The sequence below is a fragment of the Clytia hemisphaerica genome, unplaced genomic scaffold (genome assembly GCF_902728285.1).
Source record: "Clytia hemisphaerica strain Z4C2 unplaced genomic scaffold, Clytia hemisphaerica genome assembly, whole genome shotgun sequence".
Classification (NCBI taxonomy): domain Eukaryota; kingdom Metazoa; phylum Cnidaria; class Hydrozoa; order Leptothecata; family Clytiidae; genus Clytia; species Clytia hemisphaerica.
In genome coordinates, this window is record NW_027104233.1 from 69,022 (window position 1) to 85,794 (window position 16,773).

The window sequence follows — 16,773 nt, forward strand, 5'->3', positions numbered from 1 at the left end:
TAATTATTAATAATTACTGTATACTGAGACCTCAATACTAAAATGTTTGGCTCTATTTTCAGTGTCAAGAGAGAAGATATTAGTAAAATAGACATGTGAAGCCGATAACCTCACACTCTTATTTTTAAAAAAACCTTTGCTTACTTTTGTCTGAGCACTTGTTATTTTTTAGGTTTTAAGATCTTATCTAAATCTGTATATCGGTGAAATACTGTAAACATTTCAAGACTTTAATTTTTATAAACTACTAAATAGTGTCATTTCAAACTTTACTTTTTAAGGTCTTTTAGACATCTTAGCGTTCAGCTCAAAATCCGTTAAGCTTTTTCGTCATAGAGTATATCAAAACGATACTTAAGAGCTTTATTACAATTTTAAAGTTCCTTAAAAAAAGTCATTATATGTTCTTTCGTGGTTTAAAAAACGAGAAACGTCGAGAGGACAATGTTAAGACATTTTTACGAGTATTTTAATGTGAATATTAATTTCGTCGAGCATTTTCATGCTTCATTGTAGTAGGAGAATCGATGAGTGAATTTTAATGTCGAGAATTGAGCCATTACATTAGCTTAAAATATACTAAAGTGCCTTAACACCAAGTGTCACTGTTTTAGCAGTTCGGACAAATGCGTGGCATAATAACTATTCGTTATAGAAAAGCTTAATAATCTCCACTGAGAGTAAGGTAAGATTGCAGGAGATTATTTTTTTTAGTAACCAGCCACAGACTAGCGAGCACCTCACTAAAAACCGGGATTTTTTATTCCGTTTTTTAGTGAGTTCCACTTTGATGCTTTTTGAGAAATAGAAGCCTCCTGTCCTGACGCAAATTCGATTTTTTTGCTACTGTAAGAGCTTCGAAAGTTAAAAGGGACGTCAGAAAATCGAATTTTTGGAGCCTGGAAACCTGGGCTAGGCTAGCCACAGACCGAAGCTACACTTAAAGGGTTAATTCAACGGGGGACGCTGACGGCATGTTTTAACTCTTAAGTTTGGGATTTCAGAAAGAATGGAACAAGATTTTCACTCAAAATAGTTTAAGTTTGTGTTTTAAAAGATTTTGAAAATTTCGGGGAAAATGTACTTCAACAGCACGATTCTGTACAGGGTGTCCCTAATTAAAGTATCGAGTTTGAACATGCGATTGAGTAGAAAAGTTTGTGTGTGTTATCGCTAAAATATAAGAACGTTCTCCATCACACAGGCTTATTACAAAAGGTAGTTACAACGTATAAATTAATCGTAATGACAAAGAGAAAAGAGGGAGAGCTCAAAATACAATTTTGTGAATAGCACATAAAACTTTCTACTCATAGTTGTGTTTCGACTCGATACTTTAATTAGGGACACCCTGTAGTGTCTTCGCCTTTACAATTGTAATGTGGTGCAGTGAGCGTTTTAATGGTAGGGAACTTGCAATTTGTTCCAATTCCCTTTACGGTATCTTATAAAGAGATTTCCTCGATTTCCTTTGTTCAAAGGCGATTCGTTTATGGCCTATATGGCTTCCAGACATCTCGAGGGAAGACTAGTTTAGAATTCCTTGCTGCTAGTCTTTATGTCTACTTAAAATTAAAGAATTACCAATAGGCAGTTAATGTTTTATGTTTAAACAAATTAATTCCGGACGGACGGAACAATTCTTGTCCGGAAAAGCAGTCAAAACTCTTTTAAACATTTTCATATCCATTTCCTTCCAAATCTCATGTTTGATATCATCAATACACGCTTATTAACCGATAATCACTTTAACCTATTGTGTGCTAGTCTTTCCTTTGATTGATTTCGCTTCCTCGTTTCAAGAGATGATATTACTTCATTGCATTTCCTTTTAGATTAGCGCTTGTTTCCTTTTCTTAATATTAGTTCTTGTGTGTCTTCATGCTTACTGAGAAAGTGTCATTTTCACTTAGCTGGTCATCAAATTTACCACAAGACAAATTTTGCATAGAAAAGGTACCGTATGCTAAGCTAGAAATTATCATCGGTCGGTCTTTAAATTGTCTTACCGTTTCTTAAAAGTCACTGGTCCTCGTGTTATATCTTTCTATCTAAACCATTGTTTCGTTTTCTTAATATTCATAGATGTTAAGTTTTCATGCTAGCCGAACTGGAGGGTTTTACGAGTCTTTAAATTTGCACAGTTAAAAACTTAAGCACCCTTGAAAATGCATCAATGCATGATTAAAAGTCTATATTCGAAAATTGGTAATTATATCATTTTTCAATATGCAATGGTCGCTATATACCTCGATATTGGAAATGCATTTCCGGTCGTAAAAGATTGATTGTTTTCAGACGGAAACCACAATAATGTTGATCTATGTTCGAACGTTTTATGTATGTCCGTATTTGATTCAGGATATTGGTTTATGGCAAGCGGATAGTCAGCTTAATTTCCGCCCCTCAGTTCGTATTTCATTTTATATTTTTTTAATTTGGAAAATTTTCAAAACGGTATGACGTAATAGAGTCATTTTCATGATTATTTATTGCATATTGTCTTTTATTGTTAATGCTCAGTGGAGTGGAAAATTGCTTCATTTTGGAATTGCTGGAAATTGATTTTTTTATTGTTTTTTTGTCGTCAATGCTGTTTTCTTGATGTCGGTTAGCGGCGTGTTGAGTGGTGGAAGGGCTTTTTGAAGATATTTTATTTTTTATGTTTTTCTTGTGCGTGGTGAAAGAGTTTGTGGTGATGTTTGTCCACGTTTAAAAAACATGGGGTATTGTGGAGTTTAAAAATCTCTACCATCGATAATTGCGATTTTATAGCTTTTTAGTATGGGTTTTATCGATTTAGATCATGGCAATCATTCAAATTTTTTACAACCGAATTTGACGATTCTACTTTTTTCACATGGTTTATTTGTTGGTTGATGGTTTTTGTGGCAAATACAATGATTATAGCAATTTTTTGAATCTTTACAGTGGATCGAGTGGATTCGATATTTCTACACAAGTCAACTTTAGCCTCAACGTTTCTTAGGTTATTCTCAATTGGTTAAAATATCGTTTACAGAAACACAAAAAATAAAAAATTAAATAAATTTTTTAACCGGTGGCGGTAAAAATAACGATGGGGATTGATATTCCCATGTTTAACTTGTTTGGGATTTGAATTCCACTGTTTTCGAGCCGGGAAGTCAGTGGGGATGGAATAAAAACAGAACAATATACTCTAAGGTCCCGAATAGACGTCCCCACCCGCTTATTCATTTTTGAAAATTTTTCGGACCCCCCCCCCCCTTTTATTCAGACCCCCCTTATTATTCGGGACCTTAGAGTACATTCGTATAAGGCTGTGCTGGCATTATTTATCATTGTTGCGTGTCAGCAGTTAATTTCTTGATTTGAAAACATTCTATCATTGTATTACTTGCAACGTTGGTGGTTAGTTAAAGAAAAGATTACTAAATTGCAATGCAATACTTTACCTTTTTGCTGTCAATACCAACTTTTTTTGAAATGAAATTTTCCTAAAAAGCAAAAGTAATGGAACCTATAAGACCAATTCTTTTTGCTTTTTACATAAATGCAATTAAAAAAAGGTATTTTGATTTAGGATGGTTTTTTATAATATCGGTCACAAGAACTTCAATCGATTAATGTTTTCAATAAATTTGGCCAAATAACGTCATTGTCCTATCAATAATTGATAAGCTCTGGTAAACCAATGAAAATGAAATTCTTTTACCACATGCATCGCCCATAACTGAAATTTCTTAGTGTATCTTGGAAACATTTGGGGATGAATTTTATTGATTAATTCATCAAATTCTTTTTCTTTTTCAATAAATGTCAATTGTAATTGACTTGATTTTGACAAATCAGAATTTTTAATAGTTAAGAAGATGATGCCATTGATCCAAAAACCACTTTTTGATCAAAAAGAATTATATTGTGTTGACCGAAAATAGATATGCTTAGTATGAGGGCAATAACACAATTTAAATAGCTCATTCATTTTTCATTTTCCACTGTTGTGGAAATTAACAATTTTATTCATTAATAATTCCCAATATGAAATCATTTCACATTAGTATTCAATATTGATTTGCACTCTGAAGAGTAATACATAGTATTCATAAAAATCTTGAAAAACAAGTCTAAAGTATTGATTAGTCCGAAAAACAACCTTGAATTGCAATACAATATTTGTTTCGGTCATTCTTTTCCTTTAAATAGTAAATCTAACAGGTGGCCTGGTTCAGAAAATCAATTATTAAGTATACCTTTAAATGCATGGTGTTCAAAAACAACTTGAATTCAATTTGGACTGTGTGTATTTTTCATTATTTTCAAAAAGTGTATCGTGACCTCCATATATAGTATCCCTTTTATGGTCACTAAATAATTAAGATCTTTTGTTATTTCAAAGAATGACCAAAAAATCATTTGAAATGTGAAGGTCCTTTTTGTGTTTTATCTTTTTCTACCCGTATGTACATCAATCATTTAGTAGTTTATGCGAAAAGAGAAAAAATATAGTATTCTGCAGACGGAAACTTAGTTCCCAAACAGAGTGATCAAAAGCTAATCTATCTGTAAATTGTTTTCTGTATTGCTACATTTTGGAAATGTTTCTATCTTGCTTGGTATAAAGGTGTGAAAAAGGGTGAAACATACGGAGGTATTCGAAAGTCCTTTAAAGTCTTTTTTAATTGTGAATGATAGACCGATCCATACTAGCTTCTCGTTGCTGAGTTGATTTTGGAGCAAATTTGTTACAGAAAATAATTACGTTGTACTAAAAAGATTTGACCTATCCATTTTGTAATGAAAGCTTTCGATTAGGGTTTGGGTTGATTGATGATAAATCTGGTGCCTTATCAATATTCTCTGAGATAGTTATCCAGCTTTTTTAGGTAACCAGATAATCGCTCAACGTCATGAAGTCATTTTTGCGCAGCACCAGGAAGTACTTTTCAACCCAACTTGCGTGTAGAAACTGGTTTATTTTTCGCTTAATTTTTGAATAGATGATAAAAGTGAATCGATAACCCTCGTGAAACAGAATCAAAAGATGAGCTACACATCCGCCTGACATTAGCCCTTAGGTTTGTCTTTTGTTTACAAAGAAAAAGTTAAAAAACCTTGATAAGCTGCCACCGGTAAATCTGCTCATCATAGAGAATCAAGACTTCATGGATCTTTCGTGCAACGTTTCATTGCCTACCTCTTGATGCTTAATCGGAGGCTACAGACCTTTGTCCGTGATTTTGGAATTTTTCAGGAAAACATTGAATTTCAAAAGGGTTTTCAATGACATGGCGGAATTTAGGTTCTTGTTTCGAAAGACGGTCTCACAAATTCGAAAGATAATTGACTGAATGGCGGAATCGGGTGCCCGTTCCTGAACCCGTCCCCTCTGTTCCAGACTCTAATCCAGCCAAACGAAATTTAGTTATTGTATATAAAGGCGTTATCGGTAGACTGTCTCTAAAAGAAAGTCTAAAATAACCTTATCGTGGCGGGTTTTGGTAATTCTCACATCATATCCATTTTACATTAAATCTTCAAATCGTCGCCTCATTTTGAAACCTTTTTGTGTTAGTTATCTTTTTGAAGCGACTTTTCTTATAAAAAAGGGGAATAAAGATGGGGGACGACAGGACAGTGAAATTTTAACAAAATTAAAAGGAATTCACATATGGGAAAAGAAACAATCTGGCCACAACGAACATGTCTCTCGTAATTGAAAAAAAAAGAAGATGAACGAATATGAGGATTTCCACGAAAGAAAATTATAAAAAGAAATTGAAAAAGAAAATAAGAAATTGAAATTCCAAACCAAGCTGTGAAAATCTGTTTTGTCAGACTATTTCTTTTTATTTTCGTATGTCCAGCCTTGATGTCTTTACAAGGGGAAACGTAAACTTAAGGTACTTCCATAATGTTTTTAGATCATTTTTAGTTTAATATCTTAAAGGTCGAATCAACAGGAAACCTCTTTTAGTCAATTATTTTGGAAGGTTGGCTGCTTCAAGAGGCTCTCACTAGACGAAAGTCGGACCTTTTCAATTAGTTATGTTTTCTGACAAATATTTCTCTTGGTTTGGACGTTATCATCATTGACTTATTCTTGTAATGACCATGAAAAAATTTAGTTTTATTCAGAAGTTATTAGTCTTATATACATTCTAAATTAAAACATTGTCACCTTCCTCTGTAATTGTAAATTTTAATCACTTGTAAAAACCAGTTCAAATTTTAAGTGTTTTCTATATGCGATTTGATATTGTTACATTGCAGTCTAAAGATTTTGATGGTCCGAGAAACTTGATAAGTCAACACTGAATCAAGGCCTGCTATATTTTCTCTTGCGAGCGATTTTTCAGATTCTTATTGGTCTCAAATCTCTTTTTAGTGGGTGGTAAGAACTTAAAAAATGAATGTAAATAGATAAACCCACGTGCCCTTGCTTTCATTGAAGAGTCTTTATTTATCCAGATTTACACAACTGTAAAGGTGTATTTGTTCTGTAAATGCTTTTTGCTGCTGCTCAGGAATGATATTTACTTCAAAATTCTGAGTAAAATTTTTGCATTGATCATAAGAAGGAAGAAGTTTCGATGATAGACTACGTGTCGATTTTTCTTTATCTTTAAATTCACGAAAAACGGTTGCAGAGTAAACGAAACTCTGATATCAGGACTTTTTAGTTTGTAATAAAAGTTTTGAGGTGTTTCTGTGGAGAATCTCCAACAAAGATAATGGAAAAAAGCTACAAGTTATGGATATGTTCACAGGATCTTGGAGAAATTGTAAGTCCATTACTGTAAGTTCTTTCGAATGAATATTTTATACTAAGAGCATGATAAGATTGACGATTTCTAGTTTCTATTGGAATACATTTGGCTTGTCGTGGTTGAATTAGAGTTGCTCATTGCTTTTTTCAGTCCCATATGGTGCACGGTGAGATACTTGAAAGCTTTTGTTGTATCATTTAATTTATTTTTTAGTCTAGTTTAAGACGATTATGGGTGGGAAGCGTGATATGTCGTGTCATAGGATGGAAGGGCAATCACCCCAAGCACACTTGTTCTATAAGGGGGCGCAAGCTTAAAGGTGGGGGGGGGCCCTTAAAGGCTTTCCTAGTCCTTAATGTTGATACTTATAAAGGAAGATTCCTTTTTTTCACAAATTTCATTTTTGCAGCAAAATCTATTTTAACTCAAGCGCTGAAAGTACTTTCCATAAATGACAGATGCAGGCTGTTAAAATGTCAACATAATACGTCCATCTTACATCCATATCATGTTGTTTTTGACAAATACCGCTATAGCAACGTGGAATGAGGAGTTTTAGATTCTGTTTCGCTAAAGTAACATTATTTGTATTCAACTTTATCTCTTAAAATGCTATGATTACCACACTTTCGAATTCTCTAAGTCTTTAAGAGTCGACCGTATTAAAAGGAAACTTTATCTAAGGCTTTGGATCTGGATATAAGCCACAAATATGCTTTTTATCAGTTTTGAGAGAGGTTTACCTCAGACAAGCTTGAATACACTGAAAGAGATAAGATATAATATTTTCGAAACATGTTGGAGTCAAAAAGCAGATAACATTGGCATTCCTACAAAGAAGAAAAGAAAATAAGAAAAAAGTATTGGTTTCATAAATGACTTAAAATAAAATTCATTACATCATGCCCCCATTTTGTTAAGCGTATCAGATGTGTCTTATTATGTCAGATTATCATATCTTAAAACCCCATATTTTCTGTGCTTATATTTTTGACCAAGAAACCTGATAAAAGGAGAGGAGGAAACACAAAAAGATTAATACATTTTTTTAACGTCATCCTTTGTCAAAACGTGGAAACGTATTTTTATTTCAGCTACTCTTTTAAATCTGCACATTGAAAAAAAAATTAAACCTATTTTCAGACAAAATGTTTTAAAAGATTAGCTACCACATTTTGGAAAACATTTTTGGTACAGACGGTATTAAAAAGTTGTATTAATTTTTTATTGGTATTAATTGATTTAAATTCTGGAATTTGAATTTAATTTTCTTTTTTTGGCTTGATACCCCAGAAAATCCTATTAAAGCGCTTTGTATATTGATGCACTTGTAGTTAGTTTTTTTGATCGACGCCTACTAGGTCATATATTTATTTTCTTTTTGATCACGTTTGGTTGCTTCGTGAGAGGTCATTCTGCCTAATTTTTTAAGATGATTAAAAAGGTTTCTATATCATCTGCCTAGATACTACATTAGTCAAGGATGTAAAAATAATGATATTGATAAATACTTCAATTTACTTTTAAAGTAGAGCATTTTTATCGGTGACATTCATAGTGTCCTCCCCCCCTTTACAAAGGTGGATTCTGGTTTTGCCCCATTTGTTTAGGTATGGGGGGGGGGAATGAAAAATTTGAAATTTGATGGGGGAAAATAAAGAGGGGGAAAACCATAAATTTTGGAAATTTTGATGGGGGGGACTTTACTGCTCTCAAGGTAATCTCGTAGAAGACCTAGAATCAGCTTACTTGAACCAAACCAATTTTTCAATAAAACTTCATTTTCAAGCAGTTTAATATTTTCAAGCTTTCCAAAACTGTAAACTTGATTTAAGGCATTTTTATGTTAACCATATGGGGGAACCGCAAAATCGTCAAATAACTGGGGAAAGCAAAAAAGAGGGGGGTACCAAAAATTTTTTAAATATGGTGGGGATAAAAAAGAGGGAGGAATCGAGAAAAATTTGGATTTTTAGTAGGGGGAACCAACCCAGGAGGACACTGATAAGTTTTTACTTCGACCGATTTTCCGAGTGTCGGGATTTCCACTAGGCCTATGACTCTGAGTTGTGTTTTTTGTTTATTCTTAAAATCTTTCAAACTATTTTAAGGAATATTTTAGCTGTTGCCATATATTATTTTAATTTGAAGATGATGGCATAGTTGGTGGTTATTTAAGTGCTGTCAGAGATATTTTGGATGCCATTTTTCGAGTAGCAACTGTGAATTTTAAGTAGTTGTATTATTTACTTAGACCTTCAAATTTTTAGTCTAAATTTTTTTGTGACGTGCTCTTTTTAAAGCATCTTGGCTCATTGCCTTGCTTATTTCGTATCATATAGTTATTGGGAATGTTCCTTGGTTGTAGCATTACTTACTCTTTTAAAAGAGTTTTATGATTGTAAACTAACTTACTGTGTAGAGACTTGTGGAGAACAGTAGAAAGTGGAGAGCTAGAATGAAATCTTGCGAATTTGAACTTCTATTGATCGAATATTTCTATAATTCGGACTAAATCTCATTCCCCGTCAAGAGAAAACGCTCATAAAATACTTTCCATTATAAGAATCTCTCTGTTATTCGAACAAATTATGATCCCACTTTCGAGTTCGAATTAGCAAGAGTCAACTGTATATACAATGATGTTGACTTTGATGATTGTTTTGCGTACTCAAGCTTCAGATTTTTTTATAAAGCTCGTATCATTTCGTGAGCGGTGGTATTTTTTTGGTATGATTGCGTGATTTTCATTTTAGCGTGATTATCGATCAAGGGTTTAAGTGGTAATTTTCTCTACTATTTTTTTTATTATTAAAGTGATGTGAAGAAAATAGTTTATGCTGAGGAGCGTCAATCACCGTCTGATTTATTTTATCATTCTTCGGGTGAGCTCTGGTTTAAAACAGTTTTACATGTGGGACAGATTCATAATTCCAGCCTATTTCAAAATTGCACTTCTGTTTCACAGCCCCCTCACCCCTGGTGAAAAGACTTTGATTTCATCCTCATTTCAAATTTAATGTAAAAAATTTCTCTCCAAAACCAACCACATGTGATGTCTTAGCTTGAAACAATAGAATCTCTATCGCCATTGGGATTCCGGTAGAAATTTTTATTTCCGCTGTGGAAAAAGTTCCGCCGGGGCTGTGAGACAGGTGTATTTGTGCGACAGATAATGATTCTAGCTTATTTTAAATTTGTCGAAACTTTCTGTTGTTTGCGTTCATTATTCAGATGCTAGTAATCATCTAATTATTATTATTATAATGTAACAAAGTTCTAGGCGCACGAGGACCTCTGGAACTGATCGTGATTATACGTATTTTACAATTGTCTTGTGTTGAATCTTTTCGGGTGTTTACTCCATGCAGTGTTGAGTCTTTCTTTGAAGACTTTGACTGTCTTTGCCTCAGCGACATCTTTTGGCAATTTATTCCAGGTTGGTATAGTTCGGTAAAAGAAGGAATTCGTTTGTACACCACGGAGTCCATCGCTTCCAAAGTTTGGAATCATCTCAAAGTTGTGCCTTCTGTTTGGTCGCGTTCGACGGGCTATCTTGTTTGGGATGGTATCTTTTTCGTAATAGTTGATGTGCTTGTAAAGTTGGACATGTCACAAAAGTGTCTTCTAAACTCGAGCGTAGGAAGATCTAATTCACGCAATCGTTCTTCATAAGACATATCACGACATTTTTGAACAAGTTTTGTTGCCCGTCTTTGTACTCCTTCAATCAGATTTACGTGTTTACGTAGAAACGGAGACCATACTGACTGAGCGTACTCCAGATGCGGGCGAACAAACGCACAATACAATGTTTTAAATGTACTTGTACTCATATTTACAAATCCTCGATTGATTATGCCAAGTATCGCGTTTGCTTTTTTGACTTGCTTTGCAATGTGTTCTTCAAATGTAAGTTCTGAGTCAATGAGGATTCCAAGATCTTTTTCTTCAAAGACGTGTTCCAATTGGCGTCCATCTAGGGAATATGGATGAGCATGTTTGATGTTTCCAAACTTTCCTAGCGTCAGAACGTGACACTTTTCAGGATGGAATAGTAATAGCCAGTCTTTCGACCATTCTACAAGTGTGTCTATATCATTCTGAAGGGAAACAGAGTCTTCGATGCAATCGACTTCTTTGAAGATTTTGGTATCATCAGCAAACAGTAGGATCAATGAGATGACCTTTTCAGGAAGATCATTGATGTATAGCACGAACAGCATTGGTCCCAGTACACTACCCTGTGGAATACCACTCACTACAGGGTCTGTAGTCAAGTTTTTGAAAACAAATCTCTTTTGAAAATAGTTCCATTCATGTATGGAATAAGCTGTGATAATTTTAGAAAAAAAGCTTAACTGAAACTGAAAATATTAAGCTTTAAAGATATTTTTCTCCTATATTTTGCAAAAAAAGACAGAATTTGCCGTTTTTGCTAATTCAGCGGAAAATTTTATATATAATGTTAATCTTTTGTTATAAACTATTAACTCAAGGTGATAGGAATAGATTTTCAAGATTGTTTGCTTTTTCTCATATTTAGAATTTTCGGTTTTGTCAATGCTGATTCTAGGGCTCCAAAATACTGGTTGACCTTCAAGATGCTATATCTTTTACCCAGTCAAAAGTCACAGATGTATTTGCATTTTCTGAACGGTATTAGGTGTAGAAAGTTTCCTATACCCCGTTTTCATAACTTATTTTCAATATCCAAGGAGCTAGAGTGAGTTATATGCAATTTTTATCTAATTTTGGTGTTAAAATATTTTCTTTAGACGCAAATATGTTATTTTGAATCTGTCTCAAACCAGCAAAAACATGCTCATTTTTAAGTATAACCATCATTCTTTCAAAATAAACAAAAATCGTTTAATTCTGATAAATCTACAAGTCAGAATCTTCATTTTAATGAGGGGGCCGTCTCCGTTTTGGGGGCCATATACTGTATGTCATGAGTAAATGGACACAATATCTTAAACCAACAATATTTAATTGTTTAGGAAAGTTTTGAATGGCGAAAGACTCCAATATAAAGTCGTTTAGATTCTTTACCGCCCTCTCACGCTTTATTTGGATCCATTACGACACTTGTTTTCACTTTATAAGAACTATTTTATAAGAACAATGAGGTTTGAAAATGCCAAAATAAAATAAAAACAATGTTGATCCTGGAATGACTAAACTTTAGGCAAATCGGTGGTCAAAGTAGTCAAAACAGGGTACAAAGCCTACAAAGATCTTGTTTTGTGCACCACTGCTTCAAAGGAAACTTATTTAATCGTTAATTTTGATTGTTTCAAGAGTCCTGTTATATGACAGGTTATATTTATGCCTGAAACATCTTCAATCAATATTGCATATTTTTGTTTTCGAAAAAAAAGAAATTGCTAAATTTGAAAATTAACGGATGTTATGTCAAATAAAGAGTAAAAAATACAAAAGAAAAATCTAGTCATGCACGTCCTTCCGATGCTATTAACTTGAGGAAATAACATTTGTCACTTTGCTCTAATCAATGCTTCATTTAAAGGTTCCTGAAAATATTTTGAGACGTTGCTTTTCTTCATTTTGTTTATTAGAAGAATTACATAAGGATTCGATGGCCAAAATGTTAAGAACAAGTAAAGAACATTTTAAGGCTTTGTGGACTCAAAAACACCCGTTTTCTTAGGAAAATGGGTAAAAATGGTCACAAAATTGTGGAAATAAGAACAGTTTACGAACATTTTTAGGCTTGAAACCAAGAAAGTTAAGAACATCCTAAGGCTCCAAAAATTTTGGATGTTCTTATAAAAAACGTGTAACTTAAATTCTTCTCACTAAGAACAGGGAAATTCTCTTCGTTCTTAACGACACATCATTCTTCTGAAAATAACGGCTGTTGTTTTTCTATTCCGATGGCAATTTCAAGGTACGAATTTTACATGGTAAAAAAATAAGCCTTGGCCTTGGTCAATTTGTTTTTGTTTTGGTTAGTAAACAGTAAGCAAAGAACATGTTAAGCTTGAGACTTTAAACATAAATTATATTGAAAAGAAAAAGAAATCCCTTACTACCAATTCTATTTTTCAAAGAATAATTTAAATTTTCTTATGAAAAACATATTTCTAATATATAAGGAAACACAGCACATAAACTGCAAAGAAATGTTTATTAATTACGTAATAGGTATCATTAGGAATATCCTTAATGAATTCGACTTCGTTCAAATACCTTCTTCCGGCGTCTGTCCTATTATTGATAATCACTTTACCGTCATACACACACAGAAACGAGAATAATTAAAAAAAAAACAATTTCTTTACAAATGCTTTATAGACTGTACCTAACTTTAAGTTTACAATGTAGGATAAAAGAGTATGTGAGATTATTAAGGATAACTTAGTTACAGGCTACAAAATGCTGTTCATGAGCAATTTAATTTTTTTTTGAAAATATTGTTGCAATTTTTAGGTTGATTGATTATTTTGGTTGGTTAATGGTATGAGTGGTTGATCGCTTTTGATCTTTGTATACGTGGTAGTTTCTTTCGTTAACGATTTTTAGAGATGGTTGTTTGTTTGTTTGCTGTTTTATGGCAGTCAGTGTTTTATTTTACTCCTATCTATCTACCTGGCTCCAATATTGTTGACTCATTCTTACATTTAGATATGTTGCAAATACTACTCAGATTTTTAAAGTAATATTCCTAATGTTATAGTTATATAATTATAAATATTTTTGGATTTTTTTTCGTTGTTCTTTTAATAATGGTCTTAAAATATGGCGTCCGCCAACGTAGCCAACTGCTGGCAGTTTCAGAAAGGTATTTCACAAGACTCGACAAAAAATAACTTAATTACCTTGTTTACTCCGTTTCGAGAAATACCTTCATCTACTATTTGCATTGTTTTTTCGAATTTTGATGTAAAGATGTTTTTTTAAAGATTTTCGACATTATTTTTCTAGCCTCATTTGAAACAGTATGGTTAAACCGCTTTAAAGGGTAAAAAAAAAGACATAAAAAATGCTGCAATTTGGTCTATTTTTAATTTTAGCTGTCATAATAATATGTTTAACGATTCAAGCACGTGGTAGTTAGCATTTGCAAAGCACCTTGGGTAAAGGACTTGAAGATAGAGACAATGAGTGTCATGAGTGGAGTGATTAGGGGATGCCTCTTGAGCTAGAAAAATAAATTAAGTAAATAAAACTTATGCCAAGAATGGCTGTTCAAAAAGTTAAGAGTTTTCGTAACTTGTTTACATCATCAGTCGGCTAAAGACAATGGCAGTGGTTTAAGATTACGTTTATATGCATTTTATGCAAGGCTCTCATTTCATTGGCTTATCTTAATATTGCTATATTGTTCTGACTTATGGATAGGGGCGTTTTGCAAAAAACTCCAGCCAAACATAATGAAGTAATTGTTTTGTTTTATGCCAAGATAGCAAGTACCACTGACTGTATCCCAGGAAATATTTAGCATTTATGAAAACACAGCTTTGCGGTTGGCTCCACTCTTTATATTATCTCTTGCAAAAGTAAATATAACCGCTCTTAAGAAAAAAAGGAGGGTTTTCCAAAAGAATTTTCAGCATTGGTTTTAAAGGAAACAAAACTTTTATTGACTTAAGGAACTTGTCGTCGACATTTTTTTTAAGTATGAGACTCTCACACTTGACAAAGTTGACTCTCAAAATGTTACTATATACAGGTTTATGATGATATTATAACTATGACATAATATAAACAAACACTTGTAACACTTGTGGACAGAGTTATTTATCTTAAAGTCAAGTACCCACACTCTGCACTCACTCACACCTCAATTTGCTTTATAAAAAAGCTTTAGGACACCAATGACATCAAATGTCATAAATTACATTTGTCATTTGAGATTTGGGTATTCTCTTTTTAATAGGTTTGACTCCTCGGTATTGTTTTGACGTTGTTTTTTTTCAAGGACTGACCTCACTTAAGTGAATAAATAATGCAACTTTCGTAGACATTCTTTTCAATTTTGACCTGCGGAATTCGGTTCAAATTCCGACAACGGAAAAGATAAGGGTTTCCGGAAAGATTATATCCTCTTATGACAGGTTGATGAATAAAAGGAAAACTTTTAGATAGCTAAGCACCGATTAAAAACCAAATTAAGCTTTTTTTAAATCAATTAAAATGATTTTTAAAATAGAGTTTTTGCAGTTTTGATCTCCTTTTGAAAGATTAAGAGATTTCTACCCCGAGAATGACTGATGCCAGACCATTATACTTGATAGAATTAAAGTTTTTCCTTCCATTGATGGTCATGTGATTTGACATGTGGCCAGAGTAGGCAAATTAAATCGGGTAAAGCTTGCAGTTGGCAACGCTCTCCACTTACTCAACTCGCGAATGCCAGTAGTTTAAAGTAGTCATTGTATTTTTACAGAATATAGCATCGTCTTTATTTTTTAAATAAACAATAAAGCTTTGTTTGTTATGTTTTCCTGCTTTTTTTCCAATGTGTCATTTTTGAGGAAAAAGGAAATTTTCTGGTGACAAGCAGATTTAGTTTACATCTCTACAGCTTCAGTCTACATGCTATATGCTCTCACGTAGACATGAACTTTGTTTTTCTTTTTAGGGGTTTTGGGTTTTTTTTGATGGTAAAAAAAGTCAAAGATTGTGTAATGTCGTAAATAACATAGTCAATTACCTGTCAAATGTTCTCAGAAAATGCATGTCGAATTGACATTGGCATTCCATTGAGGAAATTTTTTTCCACGTATTTCTTATCAAGGAAATTTATTTTTAACATTTGAAACTTTTACTATTTTGGAAAGAATTTTCACTTACTTATGAAAAACCTTGTGAATATCAAGCATGTTGAACATTGGATTGTTACTGTTTTTTCTCTTGTCTAGATTTCGACATCTTATTCTTTGTATTATTTGATACAGCAAGAAACACGTTTATAAGGAACTCGAGGCTGAAAATGGTCCAAAAAATAAGGAATTGTTAAGGAACTGCTCAGGCTGAGAATAAGACAACAAGTTTTAAGGAATCCAATTTTTGCAAATCCAAACTTAGCAGCTATGTAAATAAGGAACTCGATAAGGAACTTTGAGGCTGAAATTCTCTGTAAAAATAAGGAACTCCAGGCTCAGAGCAAAGTTAAGGTTCCTTATAAAAAAAAAACGTGTACTGTATCATTCCCATAATCCATGCACACCTCTCTATCGCCCAATGCTTGTTGGTGTACACTGTCTCTAACAACTTTACCTACACCAAAATTTCAAGGTATAAGTGGTTAAACTGGCAAAATTTACCTCAATCTTTTCGACATTTAGATTCTTTTTCACGACCGCACGACCGCACGCCCCTGTAATTTTTTTAGATGGCGAAATATCCAACCTTCTTCTGTTTTTTGTCGAATATTATTCTTTAACGTAAGCGACACTTGAAAATATATTGATACATTATGGTGTTTTCAGTTTCTTCTACTATTTCGAATATTGGTGAACCATAATGCATAAGGTGAATATGAAGAGAAGTTGAATTTAACTTTTGCATTTTTAAGACGTCAAAACGTTCGAAACCAAGACATTATGTTAACTTTCAGTTAGCCTGCATCAAAGTTTTAGATTATTAATGATGAATTGACTGGCTGTAATGCAGTTTCTGCTAATATTCAATGGTTAGCAGAAACTGAACCAGGATTAAGAAAACGTAGGAAATGAAGTGTATTTTTTGAAATCTTACTTGTTTTTATAAAGTTTATAACTTTAAGTTAGCCTTGCAACAAAGTCTTCATAAAAGAACAGCTCAACGTTTTTTTTAAGACCGTCCAAAATCTTTGATACAGGGAAAATGAAAATATTATAGCCGCTTTCTTTTTCACCGTTCAACACAAAATCTTTGATACATTCAGATGTTCTAAACTCCCTAAATCTTAAGCCTAAAACTGTTCTTAAAATGTTGTTATTTTCACCATTTTCATAAGCATTTTTGTGAAATCATCTTAAAAATTGGTTTTTTAGACTTTGAAAAGCCT